We start from the raw sequence: 10,080 nt of genomic DNA on the forward strand, positions 1-10,080 counted from the left end.
TTGTTTTTCATCGCTTGTATTTTTAGGTGGTACGATTTATTTATTAGATCTGCGTTGATATTGTAAATAATCGAATCAGCGATGCACCTCTGTGATGATATATATGCATATATATGCATACATATAATACACATACACAATGTAAACATACACACAGACACACACACACGCACATATATATATATATATATATATATATATATATATATATATATATATATATATATATTATCATTCGAGCTACAAATGTCCTTTAGTATCTAATTTGCTCTACCTCGGAATTGATATATTTTCATATATGTACCGAAGGGGAATTTTTAGTTGATAATAATTTCGTCCCCTCATTGGATCGAACCACTGTCCAGTGGACGAGAACGAAAACAGGACGGACAGTGACATTGCCGAATCGGCCAACAGAGAGGCTATAAGTTTATATCGATTCCGACCTTACAAATCACCGTCGAACTCGGTGTTTTCGTAATTAGAATCGATATGAAACCCCCTCTACCATGTTAGCCAATTCGAATGTTTGACCCACGCAGCCTTGTTATGAATAATTATCACATCACTCTGATTCATATAAACATTCGAATTGGCTAACATGGTAGAGGGGGTTTCATATCGATTCTAATTACGAAAACACCGAGTTCGACGGTGATTTTTAAGGTCAGAATCGATATAAACTCATAGCCTCTCTGTTGGCCGATTCGGCAATATCACTGTCCGTCCTGATTTCGTTCTCGTCCACTGGACAGTGGTTCGATCCCATGAGGGAACGAAATTATTATCAACTAAAAATCCCCCTTCGGTACATATGTGAAAATATATCAATTCCGAGGTAGAGCAAATTAGATATTAAAGGACATTTGTAGCTCGAATGATTTATATGAATCACGGTGATGTGATGATTATATATATATATATATATATATATATATATATATATATATATATGTGTGTGTGTGTGTGTGTGTGTGTGTGTGTGTGTGTGTAATCTATAATCTTACCTACCTGAAGAGATAGACAGCAGTCTCTGAAATATAGTACTTCCTTTCTATATTTTGGCGTTTTCATAGGCTCCTTTTATTAGATGGAATTCTGTTGTAACAGAACATTTTTACTAGTCATATATATATATATATATATATATATATATATATATATATACATATATATATATATATATACAATGATGCAAAAAAAGGCTTCAAAGTAACATAGCACACAACTATAACCATCAAAGTTCTCCAGCAATAATATTCATAACAGTATAAAAGTAAATGAATAGTAATGATAATATCCCTTGGAACGCGAGCAACGCACTTAATAAAGTAAAGCAACGTCTGTCCACTTGAAGGTACAACAGACCAGTAGTAGTTCATCCTCCAGGGGTACAGGTATAACGAGAGCAAGGTAATTCCCTTATCAGGGAGGGTATTTATGCCCAACTAAAACTCCTGCAGGTAGCCCTGTCTTCAGATAACTCATTACGCGCGCAGGTGTGCCCCCGCCCTCTCAGGAAGCCCTTGTTTGTAGATATACAAATCAGGCGTTTGCGTTTGGGAGCTGTAACTGATTACGTTGCCGGTAATATAAAGTAGAGGGCTGGTAACCTGATGCTGCTGTTACCTTAACCAGGCTTAACAAAAAAAAATTATATAGAAGTGTGGTAAAATTTATTGTAAATGCCGACGGCACTAGCATCCTAGCGTCCTAATCTTGCCCAGAACTGATGAAAGAATAACATAGAAGAAGATGGAAAGATGATGTAGAGCCCGAAGGCACGGGGGAACCAAGTGCTTTTAACTTGCCCAGGCCGGATGAGAGCGTGACATAGAAGACATGGGAAAAATGCCGTAGAGGTCGACGGCGCGGGCGACCTGATGCCCTTATCTTGCCCAAACTGACGACAATAAGCCATTGACGAGCTGTATAAATAATTCAGACGTCGACGGCACGGGGAACTTAGTATCTTCACCTTGCCCAGGCCTTATAGTAACAGGGCAAAGATTGGTGAAGGGAAAACGCTGGGGTTGACTCCGAAGAAGGCCATAGATTTTTAGTCCCTTGAAATGTGAGAGATGAAATGGTTCTGGGAAAAAGCGCTAGAGGGAGAGAATTCTGAAGCTGTCGCTTGATTATATTCCCCGTGATAAATAATCAAACGTTGACTGAGAAGAAGAGCACGAGACTTCGTCTGGAAGAGAGCGGAGATTTGACGATTTGGTTTTCATGATCTCTGAAGATTCAGTTTGCCTTGGGACACACATTATATATTAGGGGTCGCACCAGCAGATGTCTTCAACACTTGAACCTGCAGGTTTATTTTAGAATGCATTAAGCTACAAATGTCCTTTAATATCCAATTCGCTCGACCTCCTTATTAATATATTCTCAATTATGTTAACCGAAAGGAATTTCTTTAGTTTGATAATAATTTCCTCCTCTCGTGGATTCGAACTAGCGCACAGAGGAGAAATCAGGACTTCAGTAAAGTTGCCCGACTCGGCCAACAAGTGTGTTATGTGCGTATACAGTATCAATACATGTACTTTATTTATTAGACGTATGTTTGGCTTTAGATACCCATGTATAATCTGTGAAATTTATTAAGGATTACGACCCATAATTAACCATGAATACGTCATGTGAGGGCGAGTTTTGGAGACGGGGGCGGTCTAGGGGAGGGGCGGCGGTCAGGTAGGGTCAGGTCTTGAGGGCGGAGTCGCTTTTACCTTTAAAAAAATAGGAGAACCTTTTGGTAGCGGCCTTCCCTTCAGGGTGGGTGAAGGAGGAGATCCGCTTCGAACGGCATCCACGACCTGCAGAGGTCGAAGGAGGAGGAGGAGGAGGAGGGAGAGGCGGAGGCAGTAGAGGTAGAAGGGAGGGGGAAGATGATGTTAGAAAATATTCCTTTGTTTTTCCTCTCTCTCTCTATAGGGTTCTCCTTCCATCTCCCCACCATTCTCTCTCTCTCTCTCTCTCTCTCTCTCTCTCTCTCTCTCTCTCTAGGATTCACCTTCCATCTCCCCCACCATTCTCTCTCTCTCTCTCTCTTTCTCTATATATACATAAATCCTCCTTCCATCTCCTCCACTATTCTCTCTCTCTCTCTCTTTCTAGGGCTCTCATTCCTTATCCTCCCCCCACGCCCATCCCCCCCTCTCTCTCTCTCTCTCTCTCTCTCTCTCTCTCTGTCTGTGACCCCTTCAGTCACACGGAGGTGGCTTCTTCCCTTATCGAGCGACAGAGGACAAACATGCCAAGTCCATTATTGACAGCCTTATCGAAATTGTGAGCGAATGCATGTTTTCTGTTCTGCCATGTCTGGCAGAGATATCTCGGCCGTTGTTTGTACACAGAGCGCGCGAGAGCTGCATTTTTAACATGTTTATTTGTTGGTTTGAAAAAAAAAAATAAATAAAAACACTGACGCAAGCTCCCTGTACTTGCTTTTGGCGGATATTACAATTTATTATAATGATTCAGTGCGTGTTCTGGGTATGTCGGTAATGGAGGTATATTAAATTTTTCTAAGACGAACCCCATCTTGCGATGACATTCAACCTGCAACAATTTATTATTATAATGATAAAATAAAGGTTTTGGAAATGTTGGGAATGGAATGTTCGTATTTTTCTTTATATTTACGGCGAACCTTAACTTGCAGTAAATTTCAACTTGCAACAAACCTTAGCTGTCTGATGCAGTTGTCATTAGGTTATAGTGATGCTGATCCGCTGGTAAGTGGTTAGTGTCTTTGTATGCCACTCAGATGTCGCGGGTTCGCGTCTCCCCCAGGGCGATGGAAAATCACTGGCTCTGTATCATGATCAGTTACTGTTGCAGTGTGGGATCTTTAGCGGTGGGAGGTTCAAATCAACATTCTTTGGAAGCTTGAATTTTATCTACTGAAATAATAATAATAATAATAATAATAATAATAATAATAATAATAATAATAATAATAATAATAATAATATTAATAATAAAGCCGAAAGATTACGTAAGTATGTTTTTAATTATACCAACGTTAGCGTCGCCGATTGAAAACTTCAACGATAATTAATTTGGATAAAGAATAGTCTTGATGGGACTATAATCGACCGAAAATTAAGTGACATTTACTAAATTACGAAATTAAATGCAGTGAGAAAATAAAATTTGAATCTCCTACACATATCTGATACACGTGTACTGTAGATATGTTTAGGAGATTCAGGTTTTATTTTCTCACTGCTTATATATGTGTGTGTGTGTGTATGGATGTGTGTGTCTGTGTGTGTGTGTGGAGAGAGAGAGAGAGAGAGAGAGAGAGAGAGAGAGAGAGAATACTGGTCCAAGAAGCTGTTTGGCAGTAGACATTTGCATTACCTATCAGTAGTTACTTGCGATTTCAGCAATGGCAAAGTTCATTGTGAAGATTTTCAGCAATCCAATTTCTCTGGATTCTGTGAGGGAAAACGAACTTTAGTTGATCTCGGTAAAGCAAGAACATACTATAGTAGATTCACATCAGCCGTGCATCTGATGTCTAGGCCATTCCCGTAGGACGCTCCTGATTAGCTGTTGATAAGCCAATCACAGGGCTAGAATCTCTCAGTCTCTCTCGAGAGTTCACATAGGCAGAATGTATGTTCCATCTCTCCTGAGGGATACTTTTGAGTCAATGTATTTCGATTTCTTGGTGTGCTGATAATATCCGATAAACTTGGTAGCCCTTGGTACTGTTCGTTTCTGGCTGCTTGAGCAACCTGTATTGTGGGCTACTTCTCACTGTTCTTAAATCAGAAACAGAATGGAAAGTTAGAGCATCTCAAGCTTAGGCATTCCTTGCATGCTTCTGTGTTCACATCTTGTCTTCAATGTGGTCAATAAGCTGGTTAAATCATTCGGTGAATTGGACGTAAAGGTCAGATCCAGATCTTGTGTTTCTTCCCCCTCTCTATTCCCTCCTCTTAAAGCAACTCTGATTTGACTAACATAACCTATTCGTCACAATAGGGGATCACTTTATTTTTTTTGGGGGGGCGGTTGGGGGCGGAGGTGGCTTAAAAAATTACTTAACGTACCATGCATTCATTTTAGCTATAACAGAAACTGTTAAAATAATATGCTAGAAAGACTGAATGCTAAACTTTTAGGTAATTAAAAAGTTTGAATTTACTTAAAAAAAATATATGATCAGTGAAAGATTAAACATTTTGCTTAGCAAAAACTAAAAGAAATAAAAAAACTTGAATTTTTATAATAAATAAAAAACTGGAATTTTTAAAATAAATAAATAAATAAATAAAAACCTGAATTTTAAAAGTAAATAAATAAATAAAAAACTTGAATTTTTAAAATAAATAAATAAGTGAATAGATAAAAAAACTTGAATTTTTAAGCAAGGAAAAAGTTCAGGTAATTTCCAAGCGTACTTTCACCTTAGCAACAATGGCAACTAAAATGTTGACTTTAAAAGAATGAGCAATGCCAAAAGAAAGTAACATTTTGAAAAGATTAATGTTGGCTTAAGGAATTAGTCACAGCAAAAGAAATTAACATTTCGTTAAAAGAGAATTCAGCAGATATCCAGGAAAGAGAAAATATCTCCATAGCAGCGGCAGAATAGCAAATAAAAATCAAACATTTTAAAAGCCTAAAAAGTTTAATTTAAAAAAATGAACCACATTACAAAAGAGAGTTCATAAAAAAACACAGTGAATAGATAACTTAGGAAAGCTATCTCCATAGCAACAGCAATATAACAAGTAAATATAAAATATTTTAAATGCCTAAAAACTTCATTAAAAAAATTAGCCACAGTGAAAGAAAATATTTCATTAAACAAAATATAGTGGATAAACAACAAAGCAAAACAACAGCATAGCAGGTAAAAATCAAATATTTTAAGAGCCTAAGGAGTTAATTAAAAAAAAAAGTTGCTTTAAAAGAAAATAATAGGTAAAAAATAAGCTAAAACCTTCTCCTTAGCAGAAGCAGAATAGCAAATAAAAATCAAACATTATAAGAGCATAAGAAGTTAATTTTAAAAGAAAATATTTCGTTTAAGAACAAATTTAATGGAAGGCAAAAAAGTAAAACCACATCCTTGGCAACAGCAGAAACAGCGAACAAAATACAAAGGCAAAAAACGACACCTTTTGCCTTCTTGACGTCACCTGAATTTTTTCCCCCTTGCAAGAAGCAGCCTCTTCTTCTCTCGGCCATAATCCCAGGCAAAGGATCCACACACACACACACACACACACACACACACACACATTTCCTCTGCTCAATTTCTTTTGAGTTAAAAACTTTCACTTCAGCATTCTTAGGGATGACAAATGGTAGGGACTCACAGGCAAATGAGATGAACGGCTTACAGTACGGATCCCGAGTTGAGAGAGAGAGAGAGAGAGAGAGAGAGAGAACTGGTTTTAAGTGTTGTTTTAACGCTTATTTATTTGTTTACATTAGGTAAATGCTGAATAATGTATTAAGTCCTCATGGGACTAAATACAGATTTATAAGGAGAGAGAGAGAGAGAGAGAGAGAGAGAGAGAGAGAGAGGGGGGTGCTCTGAAATGTGATCTGAACGCTCATCAGTTTGTTTACATTTAGATAAAGGCAGAAATGGATTTAGCCTCCTTGGAAACCGTTGGTTTTGTGTCAAAAAATGCCACTCCCTTCGCAGTAGTATCGAGAGAGAAAGAGAGAGAGAGAGAGAGAGAGAGAGAGAGGTTAGCAGGTGGGCAGGGGGGGGGGGGGGCGGGCGGTAATGTTTGAGACTACTTAGGTGAGAGCTTGACACTTATGAAGTTTCTGTTAGTTCAAACCAGGAGGACGATGAACTTTGATAAACGAAAACTGTTTATAAGAACTTTTATGAAATTGTTAGTTTCCATTTGCCATGATTATAACGATTGAAATATTAATAAAATGTGCTACCTGGCAGAAAATATCTTTCATTTGATAAGAAAAAATGCATTAACCAGATAAAAGGAGTAACTTGTTTCCTTGTTAGTCATCCAGTAACCCGTGATAAAGGCCAATTGAATTTTAAATGTTTGTAACACCTGTGCCCTCTTTCTTAGTCTTTCTCTTTCTGTATGTATGTATGTGTCTATATATATATATATATATATATATATATATATATATATATATATATATATAGTATAATAGACTGGTAAAAATGTTCTGTAACAAAAGAGTTCCATCTAATAAAAGGAGCCCATAAAAAACACCAAAATAGAGAAAAAGTACTATATTTCAGAGACTGCTGTCTCCCTCTTCAGGTAGATGAATGAGAAAAGTTTACAGAAAAGGTGGTATTTATCAAGAGGAAGGTCCATCCACAAACAAGCCATTTTAAGTCACCCCGCTGAAAATCTTCCTTTAATCTTCTTAAGGGTTGGTTGAATGAAGACGTTGTCGATCGTGTCCGAAATCCATCCTCCTTTTGAGATGTTCCATTAACCTGCCTCTTCTTTTATTAAGGCCGATTCCATCATTTGACTCTTGTACCGGCAGTTGCTGCTATAAATTACACGTGACAAATTCCAGTTTATTCTATGGTTATGTTCATTTATATGGTTGAAAATAGCCGAGTTCTGTTGTCCATACCTAACTGACCGTTTGTGTTGTATTTAATCTCTGGGAAGGGATTTACCTGTAAATCCGATGTAAGATTGGTCACAGTCCTGGCATGGGATTTCGTATACCCCAGAGTCCTTTGGAGATGTCTTTTGTTGGACGTTAATCAGGATTTTGGCTAGGTGTTTGGGTAAGTAAATACAAAAGGGTTCGATTTTCCGAGGGGGTTGGTTATTCTCTTAATCGTGTCCAGGTGGGGAATTATTATTTTATTGTTGGGTGTATCTCTGGTCTTGTCTTTAGGGGGTCGGTAGAAAATTACGTTAGCTTTGTGAATTGCTTTCTCAATTATATGGTCAGGATATTTTAAAGACGAAAGTTGCTTGCGAATTAGTTCAAATTCTTTTTCCAGGAATTCTGGGGAACAAATTCGTAAGGCCCTTAAGAACAATTACTAGCTACACCTATTTTTGATAGAAATGTCATGATAGCTAAAGTAGTGAATGTATGAAAGTGGAGAACGTTGGTTTTCTGTATATGGTAAATTTGTATTCTGTCGTATCTCTGATTATTAAAACATCAAGAAAAGGAATTTTGTTGTCTGTTTCCCATTCAACTTTAAATTTGATGCTGGGAACTAATGTATTTAATTTCGAGAGGAATTCATTGAAATTGCCCCACCTATTATCCCAAAATGTTAGGATATCATCCACGTATCTCATCCACAGCATGTTTTGGGTTTTATTGCATTTATTACTGTAGTTTCAAAGTATTCCATGTACAGATTGGCTAGAACAGGACTTAAAGGACTACCCATACTACACCCGAATTTTTGCTTGTAGAATGATTCCCCGAATGAAAATACGTTATTAGATGCACATAATTCAACTAGCTTTATTATTTTGTCAAGCGCCAATGGGAAATGATCTGAATAGGGGGATAATTTTACCCTTAAAAACTGAAGAACGTCCTGTACTAGTACTTTAGTGAACAGGGAATCTACATCAAGGCTTAAAAGTTTTATGTTGTGAAGTGGTATATGTGCTTCTCTGAATTTGTGACAAAAATCTTCCGAATGTTTAATGTGACTGGGAGAAAAAGTGCCTAAAAAAGGGGAAAGGAGGCCAGCTAACCATTTAGAAATTTTGTAATTGAAAGCACCGGCACATGAAACGATGGGTCTGAATGGAAGATTGTCTTTGTGAGTTTTGGGAAGGCCATAAAAATAGGGTAATTTAGGATTAATTACTTTAAATTTCTCTAATAGTTCAATACTCTTTTTGTCTTTGCCAATTAATCTTACTTTCCGAAAAAATTCTGTGGGAAACGTTTTTGGAGGGGATTTTTCGTTCGTTTTTCGTATGTGTTTGTGTCGCTAAGGAGCTGGTTGATTTTGTCAAGGTAGAAGTCTTTGTCCATTATTACGATTTTGCCGTCTTTGTCGGATCTACTTATTATAACATCTAACTTTTTTAGCGAGTGGATGGCTATCATGAATCTGCGGGGAACAGGATATTTCTTATGTAAGTCAGTTAAAGCATTTAGTAACACTCCTTTTAAACATATCTCTTCACGGTTGTAGTTTTTGTCAGATATGAATTTATCAAAAGCCACTATGAAGTCTAGGTTGTTTTTGCGGTCTGGCATAAGGGCAAAGGATAAGCCTAAATTTAAAACTAAATGTTGATTTACAGTAAGGGGGTGTTGGATAAGTTTAAAAACTTTGTCTTGTTGCTCAAGATTATTCCATGCACTATTGTCTATTACTTAGGTTTATTTAACTTGCGTGAAGTCTGTTGGAATGAGTCACGCTATTATAGGCAGCAATGTCGGAACAGAATGAAATCAGATACCTGTATATGTGGTCCGTAGTGAGGAGGCGAAGATTAGACTGAAATATAGTACTTTTCTCTATTTTGGTGTTTTTATGGGCTCCCTTTTATAAGTATATATAAATACTAATATATATATATATATATATATATATATATATATATATATATATATATATGTATATAGATATATTTAATTTATATATTATATATAGTATATATATTTTTATATATATATATATATACATATAATACATATATATATATTTGTGTATATATATATATATATATATATATATTATATATATATTATGATATGATATATATTAGATATATATATATATATAGGTATATATTATATATATATATATATATATATCAAGTATAGATTAGAAGATATAGATATATATATAGATATAGATATATATATAGATATATATATATATATATATATATATATATATATATATATATATATATATATAATATATTGTCGAAGCAATATAAGAACCGTAAGGAAGGTATAATTATAGAGATATAATAATAATAAAGAATATTATTGGGTATAATTTGTTGAATATAAGTAAAGAGGTTCACACAGCAACCAACCCTTTCACTTCTTTTACCGCACCTCAGTTCATATTTTCTTTCTTCCTCCTTGCTA

This window comes from Macrobrachium nipponense, chromosome 30 (assembly GCF_015104395.2).
Source record: "Macrobrachium nipponense isolate FS-2020 chromosome 30, ASM1510439v2, whole genome shotgun sequence".
In the NCBI taxonomy this organism is placed as follows: Eukaryota; Metazoa; Arthropoda; class Malacostraca; order Decapoda; family Palaemonidae; genus Macrobrachium; species Macrobrachium nipponense.